Source organism: Drosophila ananassae, unplaced genomic scaffold (assembly GCF_017639315.1).
Source record: "Drosophila ananassae strain 14024-0371.13 unplaced genomic scaffold, ASM1763931v2 tig00000129, whole genome shotgun sequence".
NCBI classification, from domain to species: domain Eukaryota; kingdom Metazoa; phylum Arthropoda; class Insecta; order Diptera; family Drosophilidae; genus Drosophila; species Drosophila ananassae.
In genome coordinates, this window is record NW_025319125.1 from 49,464 (window position 1) to 65,263 (window position 15,800).

Sequence of the window (15,800 nt, forward strand, 5' to 3'; positions counted from 1 at the left end):
GCAAACTTTTAATTGCTTGTTAAACAAATATAAGATCAGACATACATATACGGCATTTTATTCCCCACAGGCAAACGCGCCGGAAAGAGTGAATAGATCAGTTCTTTCAGCCATAAAGGCTTACATAAACCCAAATCATAGTAACTGGGACGAAAACCTTAGTAGCATCAACTGCGCTCTACGATCGGGAGTTCATCTGGCCATAAACACGAGCCCGTATAAGCTAACGTTTGGTCAACATATGGTCACGAATGGCGAAACTTTTCAACTACTACGAGATTTAGGTATGCTAGAAGATCGAAGTGTCCAATTTAATAAGGAAGACTCCCTAGTCATTTTACGCAGCAAAGCCCAGAAAACCATGATAGCCCAACGCAATCGGAATGAAAAGTTCTACAACACACGCACAAGGGACGTTTCTTTTAAAGTAGGTCAAGAAATTTTCCGACGCAATTTCCAACAAAGCAATTTCGCAAAAGGGTTTAGCTCCAAGCTGGCTCCCAATTTGCTTAAAGCGCAAGTGCGAAGGAAGTTAGGGAAGGTATATTACGAGCTAGAAGATCTACAAGGCCGCCTGATCGGAAATTTCCATGCCAAAGATATTAAGCCATAAGCGTAGACAACAAGAGGGAATCTTCCTTGTGTTGTTCCACCCCAAGTTAGATTTTAGTGGGGGGGAAAATGTAATGCGCTTGTTGTAACTTAACAACAAACCAAATGCCTAAAAGTAAACCTCATTTAGTTAAGCTTGGAATAACCAAAAATACAAAACAAAAACAAAAAGCTTGGTTAAGCTTAAAGTTCCTCATCTATTGATAATCAATTATCTACCTAGAATTGAGCATTTAAGTATCAAGCATAGAATAAGCAGCGGCCAACTTCTTTTCTCTTGTGGCTGCTAAGATAAGCGCATCGCTCGCGGTTAAACTCCAGTATATATTTAGCCCCCGGAAAAAAAAAAAAAAGACACGTGGTGGGGAATTTCCACATAAGTTTCCCAAAACATAAACACAGAGGGAAGTGAGCAGCGCTCAGTGTATTAAAAGTGATTTACATTTTTGCGGTGCCAATTCAAGGTAAATAAAACCTTTGTTTTCGGCCTCACGCGTTTTTTTTCATTCGACTTATTTTTTTTAGGTCGAATTGGCACCCAGTAAGAACCCATTTTTGTATTATTCTTACATTGGGAATAAGTTTATAAGCCCCCAAGCAGCCAGTTTACCCTAAGAAGGGCTTCCAGCGCCACGCCGCGGGATCTGATGGATTTATTATAAATTAGTGTGAGAGACACAATTTTCTTTTGGGGAGTAAGGTGCATGTGCAGTAATTTTCCCTCATTAATTAAAACCCGCCAATGGCCAGCATATGCACCCGAAATTATTCTCATCCAACGACGTCATTCATCGCCCCAAGACAGTTACGCCTGTCCCGTATTGGTTTCCGGAATTATTAATTTGATTTAGCTATTTTTATTTTGGTAGTATTTAGTTTTTTTTGGAGCTTGGAGTTTAATAATGTAAGAAAATAACGTTTCCAGTTCGCTTAATTTTGTATTTCTTTTTCATTACTTAAATACTAAAACTGAACGGTATGGAAATATTAATTAGTTTGGTGAATATATATATATATATATACATAAAAATAACCTCTATGCCCTAAAATTATAGATTCATCGCTCAACCCGACAAAAGATCTTTTGGACGTGGAAATTAAACTCGATGTAAGTGAAAAAAAAAAAAACTCATTACCCCAAATTAAATATTGTTGGTGGTTAGGCTGATTTTTCTCAGTGTAATAAAGGCGTTACCTGAAAGATTTTTATCTCCCATACGGTAAAATCGAACCACGCGGTTTGCAATTAAAATACCGAACAACGGTACACTGAAAGAAAAGAAAAAAAAAAAAACGAAAATTTTTCTGGCACGTGCTGGCTAACAGTTGATTATTTATATATATTTTCCTTTTTTTTTATTCCCAATATTTAATAATGGCCTTCCGCAATGACAACAAAGAAAAATGAATTACATTTTTTTTTCTTAAATTAATTAATAAATATTTAATAAAAATTAATGGAATCTTGGAACATTATTTTTAATGCTCTTGCCGTGTTCCAACATTAAAAACCTTGCTAAAGTTAATCATAAACCCTTGCTATCAAATTTGAATTGAAAATAAATAAGTTACTGTGTAGACATTTTACGATATACATTTAGGAAATAATATTAGAGAATACCCGCTATGAGACAAGATTCTCTTCATAGACATGATTCTTGATATTATTTTTATATAGACATATATAATATTAGGGGGCCTCATAGCCTAGTGGTTAGTGTACTAGCTCGCTAAGCGTGAGGTCGTGGGTTCGAGCCCCACTCGTGTCAAGTGCATGGCCCTGCAAGTTTTTCGGCGCTCGCGCATATGATGTAAGTAGCGAAAAGCTCTCGTTGGATTCTCGCTATCTATAATTATGTGCATGAGACCCGAAAAACCGGCATTCCCAGATGTCGTTAGGTGGCAAGCCCACTTCTGAGATAGGTTGCACTCGGCTAATCACCGGATCGACTGAACAATAACGATTACAGAAACAAACACATGATTAGAAAAAAAAAAAAAAAAAAACACCCACACCCCCAGCCCGATGACGACCCGCCGCTTTTCGCAACGGACACGAATTGGACAATGGAATGTGAGGACCCTAATGGAGCCATCCAGAATTGCGCAGTTTGAATAAGGAGATGGGCATAGTTAGGATTGGAACCCCCTGGAGTGGAACCCGCAAGGAAGAAGAAGAGTGGGACGCCCCAAAGCTAACCTGGCGCCGATCTACAATACGCGAACTCGCAGACAATAATACATCACCTGGGGACTTGGCAAAGAGAACAGAGGGTCCGGTGGAATACACATGTGGATGCCCTAAGCTCCCAAGCGGAGTAATAGAAATAAAAAAAAATATATATAATATTATTGCCTATTAATGCGACTTATTATTTCTTATACCAACTTATAAAGATATAAATTCTAAGATAATTTTTTTTCTCGATTATAACATATCTAATAGATACATTTAATTATATACTTGATTTAAATTTCCTTCTTTTGCCTAATGCAACTTAATAACCATGAATAAATTTTATAACGTTTAAAAATGAATTGCTAATCTATTATCTAGAGGAGTCATGCAGGATGAAGATGGCAGGTGAAATTAAAAAGCCGGGTTTTCTTTGGGATCATCAATAATTATATCGCGGACTTCGTGATCATGGAATCCGCTCAGCTTTACATCGTCTGCTGCAACTCCACCAGCGCAGTCGCAACGGCCTTAATTACTCTGAATGTCGAAAGCAATGCAAGAATCCTTTTTATCCCCTTTCCCGATATTTCCTTCAGTACTTACTAACCCCCCCCCGCACGCGAATATCTTTTAAATAATCGATTGATAACTGCGAGCGAGTAGCGAATATCTTTTAAATAATCGATTGATAACTGCGAGCGAGTAGCACAAGGACCCTAGGGATCCACTCCCTTCTACCGACCAAAAAGCCGGAACCAGCGCGTGCAACCTCCTTGCAGCTACACAACCATCTGCCCGCTTACATGGTTACATGTTACAAAGTTTACACTTAAATCTCATAAAGTTCGTTTTTTCCGTAAGGCTGATTTTATGAAATTAAATAAGTTAATCTGGGAATTTTATTGGTCTGATTTACTGTCATGTGAGGATACATCGCATTACAAATATGTTATTTCACTTCAAACTCCTTTTTCGACGCTTGCGTGCCGTGGAAATATACGACCGCTTCAACGAATCCGCCTGGGTATACAAGGCACCTTATAAATTTAAAGAATAATATGAGTAGACTTTTAAATAAGCATAGATTATCTGGCTGTACAGTTAGTTATTTAAGATACTTAGTAGCTCGGTCCAATTTCACCGTGCATAACGCAGAATGTTATAGGAGTTATATTCGTTGCTGCAGGATTCAATTTACTCATGATCGGAAGCAGTTTTAGAACTTTGTAAACACTAAGCGTAAAAACGTACCTTTTCCCGTACTGCTTGCGTTTGAGAACTCTTATGCGAACACTGATCAGGTAATGGCCGATCTCTTAAGAATTATTTGATATTGTCACCACACATGATTCATGGGCCATGCGGTGCTTTCAACATGGCGTCACGGTGCATGGAAAATGGAAAATGTAAAAAAAAACTTCCCAAAGCAGCATACGAATGACACGATAACGGATATTGATGGTTATCCAATGTATCGCCGCAGAAGTACTGAGAATGGTGGCCACACATTTACAATGCGACTGCCGAACTTTCCAAATCAAGTTGAGTTTGATAATCAGTGGGTGGTACCATACTCACCAATACTTTCAAAAACTTACAACGCTCATATCAATGTTGAGCTTTGCAGTTTTGTTAAATCAATTAAGTATATTTTTGTAAATATGTAAACAAAGGCAGAGATTTGGCCATATTTGAAGTACAAAACATAAATAAAAATCACGAAATAGCATGATACCAAATGGGCAGATATATTAGCAGCAATGAAGCTATTTGCCATATTCTCTGTTCCCATCCACGAAAGAGATCCTGCTGTCCAACATCTGGCAATATATCTTGAAAACGGTCAACGTGTATACTTCACTGAAGAAAATGTTCTCAAAAGAGCGTTCGAAGCTCCGAAAACGACTCTAACTGAATTTTTTACATTGTGTCAAAAACCTGATGGTTTTGGCCAATTCGCGAAGACGTTTGTGTATGGTGTTGTTCCACGTTATTTCACATGGAACAAATCCAGTACAAAATGGGAGCCGCGAAAACAAGAAAAACCACATCCTTCCATTACAGGCATATTCGAAGCTAAGACATTGGGGAGACTTTACACGGTACATCCAAAGCAACGTAAGTGCTTCTATTTATGTTTGTTATTGGTGAATGTTCCCGGAAAAACATCTTTCGAATTTTTACGAACAGTTAATGGTCGAGTATTCAATACATACCAGGATGCATGTCGCGAACAGCAATTGCTAGAAGACGGTAACCATTGGGACTTAACGCTTGGTGATGCTGCGTTGACATCGACACCGAATAACATTGGTCAGTCATTTGCAATTCCTCGCAAGCACAAACTTCGTGGAAAAATATAAAAATTATACACTAGAGATGTACAATGAAGCATTGGTCTTGATCGAAGATTTATGTGTTCTTATTTTAAATTTACCACTTAATCATTATGGTATGCCATCACCTAATCGTCCAGCCACCGACTTAGTCAATACCGATTTACAACAAGAAAATCAATATGACCATGGAAGTTTAGCAACAATTATCATGAACAGTAAACCAATACTAACAGCAGAACAAAAAAATTATTTATGATCGGATTATGCTGGCTGTTGCTGCTGAACAAGGCGGTTTTTTTTTCTTGGATGCACCTGGTGGAACCGATAAGACATTTTTAATATCGTTGATTCTTGCCAAAATACCGTCGCAATAAAAAATAGCATTAGCAGTAGCATCGTCAGGCATCGAACAGTACATTCAACCTTCAAGCTGCCATTGGACGATCATAATAAACCAGATGCAATGTGCAACATCAAAAAGAATAGTGGAATAGCTGCAGTGTTGAGGAAGAGTTCTATAATAATTTGGGATGAGTGTACAATGGCATTAATGCGAGTACAATGGCAAAATGATCCATTAGCACAAATATTTTCCGAACAACTACTAGGTATTGGGAATGGTAAAATAGAACTGAAACCAAATACGCAATGCATTAAGCTGCTAGAAATTAACGATATTAACTTTCAGATACAACAGTTGTTACCTGATCTCTGATGTCTTTTAAATCAATCGATACTGTTGTTGATGAAAATAGAAGTGTAAATATTCCGATTGAATTTTGAAATTTATTAGATTTCCCTGGAATGCCACCACTTAATCTTCGATTAAAGATTGGTTTCCTTATTATTCTCCTCGATAATTTGAATCCACCTCAATTATGTAACGGTACGTGTTTGGTCATCAAAAAGATCACCGGAAACATTCTTGAAGCAACCATTTTGGCTGGGAAGTTTAAAGGAAAAGTTGTCCTGCTGCCACGTATTACGATGATACCATCAGATTCTACCATACCCTTCAAAAGGCTACAGTTTCTAATTCGTTTAGCTTTCGCCATGTCTATAAATAAATGTCAAGGTCAAACAATGTCCATTTGTGGTTTGGATTTGAAACATCAATGTTTTTCTCATGGGCAACTATATATTGCGTGTTTACGTGTTGCGAAACCGTCGAATCCATTTGTAATAGGTAAAGACAGGTTGACCAAAAACATTGTGCACCGATTGGTGTTAAATTAAATTGAAAGTATTTATAATTCAAAAAAATTGATATTAATGTTTAAAAGTTTAAGACTGTCTTCCTTGCCTACCTCATTTATGTGTTAAAGCGTCACATATTATTTAATAAATGGAAATAATAAATCTGATAAATTTTTATTTTGTACCTATTGATTGAAGAACGTTTTAATTAATTGTGTTCAACGTACTTCCCCTTCGAATCTCAGTCCAGTGAATTTGTATACCAACTTCAACATTTTCGCCTTTGTTCGTAAATAATTTCATTGTACTAAAGGGTTATAGTAGTAGAAAGTCATATAAGATGATCACCATATTTTTTTACAAATACCATCTGTCCGGTCAAGCAGCCAAAGAAGTTTGGCCGGCAATAATTTATTTAGTTCGTGACGTCACTTTCTTCTATACTTATGTACGCATCGCGGCTCTCGTGCATTCGATCGGCCACTTGCATCTGCCGTCATGTACTAGCGTTTGCCTCGCTCTCTCCCGGGCTCTCTCGATCGCTCCGCAGCATCAAGCGTTGAGCCGCGCTCAGGCGTTTGTATTCTAATTCGGTCTTCACCCCCTCGCATCTATACATACATCATTTGTATAAACCCAAAAATTTCAAATATATTGTATGAAATTGAACTGTGCTTGTTTTTACTAAAACCAAGATTTAGAACATTGAATAACTGGTAACTGAACCGATCTGAATGAAGTCCCATCATTCTAGCTTAAAAGACACCAAAGTTATGCCAATTCCGATCGTTCAGTTATATGGCAGCTATAGGATATAGTCCGCCGATCCTTATGAAATTCGGCAATTCAGATTATTTTTTCAAAAATGGAATCTGTACCAAGTCCCATCCTTCTAACTTAAAAAACAACAAAGTTATGCCAATTCCGATCGTTCTATGATAGATATAGGATATAGTCGGCCGATCCTTATGAAATTTTGTACATAACATATTTGGGCCAAATAAAACATGTGTGGAATTCCAAAATGGAATCTGTACCAAGTCCCAACCCTCTAACTTGAAAAACACCAAAGTTATGGCATTTTCCATCAATTAGTTATATGGCAGCTTTAGGATATAGTCGACCGATCCCGGCCGTTCCTACTTATATACTGCCTGCAAACAAAAGAAGGATGTGTGCAAAGTTTCAACTCGATAGCTCTAAAACTGAGAGACTAGTTTGCGTAGAAACAGACAGACGGACAGACGGTCAGACGGACAGACGGACATGGTTATATCGACTCAGGAGGTGATCCTTTTCAAGAATATATATACTTTATAGGGTCGGAGATGTCTCATTCACTGCGTTGCACACTTTTGACGAAAATTATAATAGCCTCTGCAAGGGTAAAAAAGTTGAAAACTTGTGCGAAAATAGTATACAGATAAACGAATTAAATAAAGTAATTGATGCAATTAATAAAGGAATAGAAACAGTCAATCGTTTAAATGAAAACCAAAACGAAAACCAAAGGCTAGCAATACTTATTTTCAATTTACAAGAATTTACAGAAGTCATTGAATTAGGAATGCAATTTACAAGATTAGGCATATTCAACCCAAAGCTCATAATACATATCCCCTAAAATTTTACCGTATCCGAATCAGAATCTGTATAAATAAAGATATAGTAGCAGAAGAAAACATATAATAAAAGCATTCAACTGTTCTATGCAAATAGAAGATGTAATAATAACAAATACTATGCTTGATTACATCCGAACTATTTATGTAAACAACAACATAACTAAACTTACTTATCAGAACACAAGAGGGTTACGTAGTAAACTTCCCAAACTGTATTCTGATAGTTCTTTCTTTGCATCTCACATTATTGTATTTACAGAAACTTGGTTAAAGCCGGAGATCTTAAGCTCCGAAGTTTTTCCTAGTAGGTACACCACTTTTAGATGTGATAGAACTTTGCGAAGGGGAGGAGGAGTGCTAATTTCTTTGTATGTCTTTGTATGTTACCTGTTCGTACATACCACCTTCGTCCGAACCGCCAATATACTGGCAACATTTGTCCGCTATTCGTTTGGGTTTCGATCGTCTGTCTGATGGTGACCAGCTGATAGCTCTGGGTGACTTTAATATCCCAGAACTTATGTGGTCAAATGTTGAAAATTCACCGTCTTTACAGCTTAACTCCCACCACGACTTCCCTGCAGGCATGTTTGACATGTCACTCGGGCAAATTAACCAAGTTAGAAATTCTTTAGGTAGGCTATTGAACTTATGTTTTGTTTCTGATCCTGATGGAATTACTCTTTCCAGAACTTTGCCCCTTTCTGACCCTGAGGATCCATATCATCCCACTCTTGATCTTTCAATCAAAAACAACTGCTTAATTGACCTTAAGTCTACTCTTAAATCTCATAAAGTTAGTTTTTTCCGTAATGCTGATTTTATGAAATTAAATAAGTTAATCTGGCAATTTTATTGGTCTGATTTACTGTCATGTGAGGATATAAACATCGCATTACAAAAATGTAATTTCACTTTAAACTCATTTTTCGACGCTTGCGTGCCGTGGAAATATCCGACCGCTTCAACGAATCCGCCTTGGTATACAAGGCACCTTATAAATTTAAAGAATAATATGAGTAGACTTTTAAATAAGCATAGATTATCTGGCTGTACAGTTAGTTATTTAAGATACTTAGTAGCTCGGTCCAATTTCACCGTGCATAACGCAAAATGTTATAGGAGTTATATTCGTTGCTGCAGGATTCAGTTTACTCATGATCCGAAGCAGTTTTATAACTTTGTAAACACTAAGCGTAAAAATGTACCTTTTCCCGCACTGCTTACGTTTGAGAACTCTTATGCGAACACTGATCAGGTAATGGCCGATCTCTTTGCACAGTTTTTTCAAACTACCTATTCACCTAGCAGCAGTTTAGCTCAGCCTTACACTTATAATATCCAATCAGCCAACCTTATATTTCGCCCATCTTTCGATCAAAGTGGTGTGTTATCGGATCTTCTTAAGGTCAAGCCCGTGTATTCGCCAGGCCCTGATGGAGTACCAGGCTGAGTTCTGAAGTACTGCGCCGAGGCACTGTGCAAACCGCCTTACCGCAGCGTAATTGTAGTTCGACATATGCCCAACACGATCGGTTCAGGGTATTATGTTCGGACTACAATGGTCTCTACCACATCTTGTCACTTTGCTCTACTAACAATCTTAAATCGCTTATATTAATCGCCTTATCTGTGCAACACTCTTCCTCGTGATGTCTTTCTCCTACTCTTCGCTTAACTATCTCGGATCTATTCCCGCGATTCGAGCCGTACGTTACGCGGCAGCGTCCCTCGGTCGGTTGTATGGGAGGTGGGCTGTACGTATGCAGTGGGAACCGGGCGGACAATTATATCGATATTGTCAGCTGTTCCATCAATACATTGTTGATAATTATGCTAAGGTCGAAAGTGAACGCTTGCGATTCCTTCGATTCAACCAGGCAAAACTAAGATCGGAAGAATATATTCACTTACGATATGCTGTTGCTGGAAACATCGATGGAAATTTAAATCCCAATGACATTTAATGCTTTCATTTTACCTTCAAACTACATCGGCAGTCCACAGAACATGTAGGAATACATACAAGATGCGATGACTTACGTACGTCATTACAGCCGACCGGATTTATTTATTACATTCACATGTAATCCGAATTGGGAAGAGATACAAACTTAACTTTACAAGCCAATTGTTGAGCTATCAGCGTTTTGATAGCGTCCGAATTAATAGACCAGGTTCAATTTTACAAATCAATTTATTATGGGTCAATTTAACCCCAAAACAAATTCCGCAGCCGGTCCAAAACAATGCCGAATTACAAGTCATAAAACCTTAGAGCTTGCGCAGAAGCTCCACCAAAGCTCCCAAACTGCATGCGCTACAAAAGAACAACAAAGCGCATGCGAATCTGGGAGAAACAAAGAATATAATACAGCTGATAACGGGCAATTAGTGGACCGCTGCGGCTAGTTACACTGGGAGAATTAAATTGAAATAATTATGTTATTTGATGCTGGCACAAGTCCCAACACCAATCATTGTCATGATTTAACTGCACGTGTGTTTAAAAAAAAATAAAATCATTAATTGATTTTATTGTTAAATATTCAATTTTTTGTATCACACGTTGTTGGCTGTATACGATAGAGTGGCAAAAGCGAGGTTTGCCTCACACCCACATTTTAGTTTGGCTTAAAGATAGAATCCGTCTTAAAGAAATCGATCAAATAGTTTCAGCCGAAATATCAGACCCATTAATTAATCAAGAATTATTTGATATTGTCACCACAAATATGATCCATGGGCCATGCGGTGCTTTCAACATGACGTCACCGTGCATGGAAAATGGAAAATGTAAAAAAAACTTCCCAAAGCCGCATACGAATGACACGATCATGTATATTGATGGATATCCAATGTATTGACGAACTTTCCAAATCAAGTTGAGTTTGATAATCAGTGGGTGGTACTCACCAATACTTTCAAAAACTTTCTCCGTTGTTTCTCCCAGATTCGCATGCGCTTTGTTTTTCTTTTGTAGCGCATGCACTTTGGGAGCTTTGGTGGAGCTTCTGCGCAAGCTCTTAGGTTTTATGCACTTGTTATTCGGCATTGTTTTTGATCGGCCGCGGAATTTGTTTTGGGGTTAAATTGACCATAATAAATTGAATTATAAAATTGAACCTTGTCTATTAATTCGGCCGCTATCAAATCGCTGGTAGCTCAACATTTAGTGACGCCGACGTGATCGCGCTCTAATTGATTTGTGATCATTAAAGTGCTTAAAGGAAACCTTGTAAAGGAAAACTTGTTGCTGTTGTTTCCATTACATTGCACCTTGCACAAAAACAAATTTCATAATGGAGTCTGGAGACGTAGCTAGTGCCTCGGTTCCTGCACGCAGGGAAAGGCTTTTGCGGCGAAGAGCAGAGGTGACCTACCAGGAGATGGAAGCACTGCATAATAGATCAAGGCTGCAGTGCAGAAGGAAGATTTGACCATCATTGTACTGGAGCCGTTGGAAATTTTGTTGCGCAAGAAATTTACCACACTCCAGGATGAGTTAGAGCGATTGAGCTCTGTTGAAGTTGGGAGTGAATTCTCCCAGTTTGCCGCTGATGTGCGCTTTGACATTCAGGTGGGAAAGCACTCCATTCAGGTGGAAAGCACTCCAATCGGGTTCCCAGGTTTTTAAATAGGAGCGAAACCTGAACTATGATCACGATAGCCAACGTGTCCAATTGCGTCTCATCAGTGCCCCTGCTATCCACCGCTCCCCCCGTGGTCGCTATTTCAACGTCGCATCTGGCAGTTGCCTGCGATGGATTTGGGACATTCCATTCCACTCCATTCTGGACTCTAGCCTGCACCCTTCCAATGGGGGGAGGTCGTCCGCATCGCTGCTGCCGCCGTCTGCAGCGCTCTCTGGATCTGGATGGACACGGCAGCCTGCAACTGAGAATTATGGACCTTGAGATCATCAGCAATATTATGTGATGAAGCTGTCCCATGCCCCTAAGGATTTTTTGTTGATAGATGGAATTCAACGGGAGGAGGATGTTGGGACTTGTGCCAGCATCAAATATCACAATTCTATTTAATTCTCTCAGTGTAACTAACCGCAGCGGTCCACTAATTGCCCGTTATCAGCTGTTCCATATTCTTTGTTTCTCCCAGATTCGCATGCGCTTTGTTGTTCTTTTGTAGCGCATGCACTTTGGGAGCTTTGGTGGAGCTTCTGCGCAAGCTCTTAGGTTTTATGCATTTGTTATTCGGCATTGTTTTGGATCGGCCGCGGAATTTGTTTTGGGGTTAAATTGACCTTTAATAAATTGAATTATAAAAGTGAACCTTTCTATTAATTCTTCCGCTATCAAAACGCTGGTAGCTCAACAGAAGCTATTTGGCATATTCTCTATTCCTATCCACGAAAGAGATCCTGCTGTCCAACATCTGACAATACATCTTGAAAACGGTCAACGTGTATACTTCACTGAAGAAAATTTTCTCCAAAGAGCGTTCGAAGCTCCGAAAACGACTCTAACTGAATTTTTTACATTGTGTCAAAAACCTGATGATTTTGGCCAGTCCGTGAAGATGTTGGTGTATGGTGTTGTTCCACGTTATTTCACATGGAACAAATCCAGTAAAAAATGGGAGCCACGGAAACAAGGAAAACCACATCCTTCCATTACAGGCATATTCAAAGCTAAGACATTGGGGAGACTTTACACGGTACATCCAAAGCAACGTGGGTGCTTCTATTTACGTTTGTTATTGGTGAATGTTCCCGGAAAAACATCTTTTGAATTTTTACGAACAGTTAATCGAGTATTCAATACATACCAGGTATTCAATAGTCGATTCGAGTATTGAATACATACCAGGATGCATGTCGTGAACTGCAATTGCTAGAAGACGATAACCATTGGGACTTAACGCTTGCTGATGCTGCATTGACATCGACACCGAATAACATTGGTCAGTCATTTGAAATTCCTTGCAAGCACAAACTTTGTGGGAAAAATATAAAAATTGTATGACAGAAGACATCTTGCATCGAATTAGACAAACAAATCGATGCCAAAACATAGATTATTTACTAGAGATGTACAATGAAGCATTGGTCTTAATCGAAGATTTATTTGTTCTTATTTCAAATTTACCACTTAGCCACCGACTTAGTCAATACCGATTTACAACAAGAAAATCAATATGACCATGGAAGTTTTGCAACAATTATCATGAACAGTAAACCAATACTAACAGCAGAACAAAAAAATTATTTATGATCGGATTATTCTGGCTGTTGCTGCTGAACAAGGCGGTTTTCTTGGATGCACCTGGTGGAACCGGTAAGACATTTTTAGTTCTATAATAATTTGGGATGAGTGGGATACAATGGCAAAATGATCCATTAGCACAAATATTTTCCGAACAACTACTAGGTATTGGGAAGGGTAAAATATTACTGAAACCAAGTACGCAATGCATTAAGCTGCTAGAAATTAACGATATTAACTTTCAGATACAACAGTTGTTACCTGATCTCTGATGTCTTTTAAATCAATCGATACTGTTGTTGATGAAAATGGAAGTGTAAATATTCCGATTGAATTTTTAAATTTATTAGATTTCCCTGGAATGCCACCACTTAATCTTCGATTAAAGATTGGTTTCCTTATTATTCTCCTCGATAATTTGAATCCACCTCAATTATGTAACGGAAAAGTTGTCCTGCTGCCACGTATTACGATGATACCATCAGATTCTACCATACCCTTCAAAAGGCTACAGTTTCTAATTCGTTTAGCTTTCGCCATGTCTATAAATAAATGTCAAGGTCAAACAATGTCCATTTGTGGTTTGGATTTGAAACATCAATGTTTTTCTCATGGGCAACTATATATTGCGTGTTTACGTGTTGCGAAACCGTCGAATCCATTTGTAAAAGGTAAAGACAGGTTGACCAAAAACATTGTGCACCGATTGGTGTTAAATTAAATTGAAAGTATTTATAATTCAAAAAAATTGATATTAATGTTTAAAATTTTAAGACTTTCTTCCTTGCCTACCTCATATATGAGTTTAGGCGTCACATATTATTAAATAAATGGAAATAATAAATCTGATAAATTTTTATTTTGTACCTATTGATTTCTGCTTAATATCAAGTGTAAGAACATTTTAATTGCCGCCACTTAAAATGAGGTTATGCGGAGTGGCTTGAATTCCGGTCACTATTCTCGACCATGGAGAACTTCGTGAATCTGCCTTGGAGACTGTTCGATCGTTGGAGCTCACGAACAAAAAAAATGACGTCGCATTGGAGCTGCTAAACAAAAGGTTTAGTAATCGCAGGCTTAATTTTCAAGCTCATGTTAATGAGATAGTGCATCTGAGGGCTGTAGAATCCAAAGCAGATTGCTAGCTGCATCATAATCCAAGTCAAGAAAGTTGATGATGCCATGCAGTCTAAGTGTGTGGAAATGCAAGCTGACTCGGGGTCCTTGTATTCCATTCCAACGTGGGAGTCTATCGCCATTTTCCTTAAGCAGAGATGCCGGAGTTTATAGAGCGTGGATTTGCCGACGACATCACATGCAACAAATCTTGCGGTAGAACGGCCTAGACCCTTGCATTCAGGTAACTCTACATTTGTGATTACAAACTCTTCCGCAAGCATGATTTGTAATAACGTAATAAACTCCTGCCCAAGGTTTTTAAGCTTGCCGCCTGAGGATCGTTTAGGCGGCAAGTTAGGCGATTGGATGTCTTGGATCTGGGCACCTATCTCGGCATTCCAGTGCTTCAAGCTGCCGTGCATGTGGACGCAGGCGTTATATATATTTTTTATTAAAACCTAGATTTGGAACTGTCATATATGTATACTTAAAATAAAACCTACGCTCTCTTCTCTTATACTAACGTTACCAGACATTGTAATCACCAATATTATGGGAATCTCTGTAAATTCGAAAATAGATATACACACTTTAATAAAGGCAGTTCGCAGCCACTCTTCAGAATGAAAGCACAGACCTCTACCTTATGGACATAACATTTTGGCGACGAGCATAAAAGAAAAGCGTATCACGTAATCGTTGATTTTCACCAAGATGCCGACAGATACTAACTTATTACAAGCAATCCTGGCTCAACAGCAGGAATTTACGACAACTATATTGGAGCAGCAACGGAACTGGATGCAAGATATAGTAAGCAAAAATGCCGAAAAGCGTGAGTGATTCGGTACGCGCGGGTGAATCTATATGCCCTCCGTTTCACATATTTGACAAAGATGTACAAAGCTGGGAGTCATATCTGGAACAATTATCACAACATTTTAATGCATATTCGGTCAGTGCAGATCTAAAACAAAAAGCTTACTTCTTTTCGTGGTGTGGTGTATCAATATTTGAACTTCTAAAAAATCTTTTGGAAAGTAGCAATTTGAACACATTTACATACAAGCAACTCACAGACAAGCTCACGGAGCATTTCACAACCAAACGTCATATTGTTGCAGCTCGTTACGAGTTCTTCATAAGAGAGATGACACATTTACAAACACATAGAGAGTGGGTAGCCGACATGCGCGGGATCGCTCGTGAATGCAAGTTTGTGTGCAACGCAGAAGGTTGTTTGTCAAACTATGTAGATGAAATGATTCGCGATCAAATCATAGTACATACGCCATTTGATGAAGTTGGCGCATCTGCTCTTCAAAAGACGCAACCAACTCTTGAAGATGTGCTCATAATAGCAGAAACTTACGAGACAACAACAAAAACAGAAGCAACGCTAAAAGAAAATGTAGAAAAAAATGTACCCCTTAATGCAATTAATAGTTATCAAAAAGAAACGCCAGTAAGGAAATCAAACAAAAACGCATTAAAATCGTGC

The 15,800-nt window shown here is 38.5% G+C and overlaps 1 long non-coding RNA gene across 1 annotated transcript; it reads left to right on the forward strand.

Annotated features, from left to right (window-relative positions):
- Positions 1–1,050: 1,050 nt before the first annotated feature.
- Positions 1,051–1,745, forward strand: LOC116655680. Its single transcript, XR_004310746.2, has 3 exons — positions 1,051–1,076; positions 1,138–1,280; positions 1,668–1,745. It is a non-coding gene; the product is annotated as an uncharacterized LOC116655680 (long non-coding RNA).
- Positions 1,746–15,800: the final 14,055 nt, after the last annotated feature.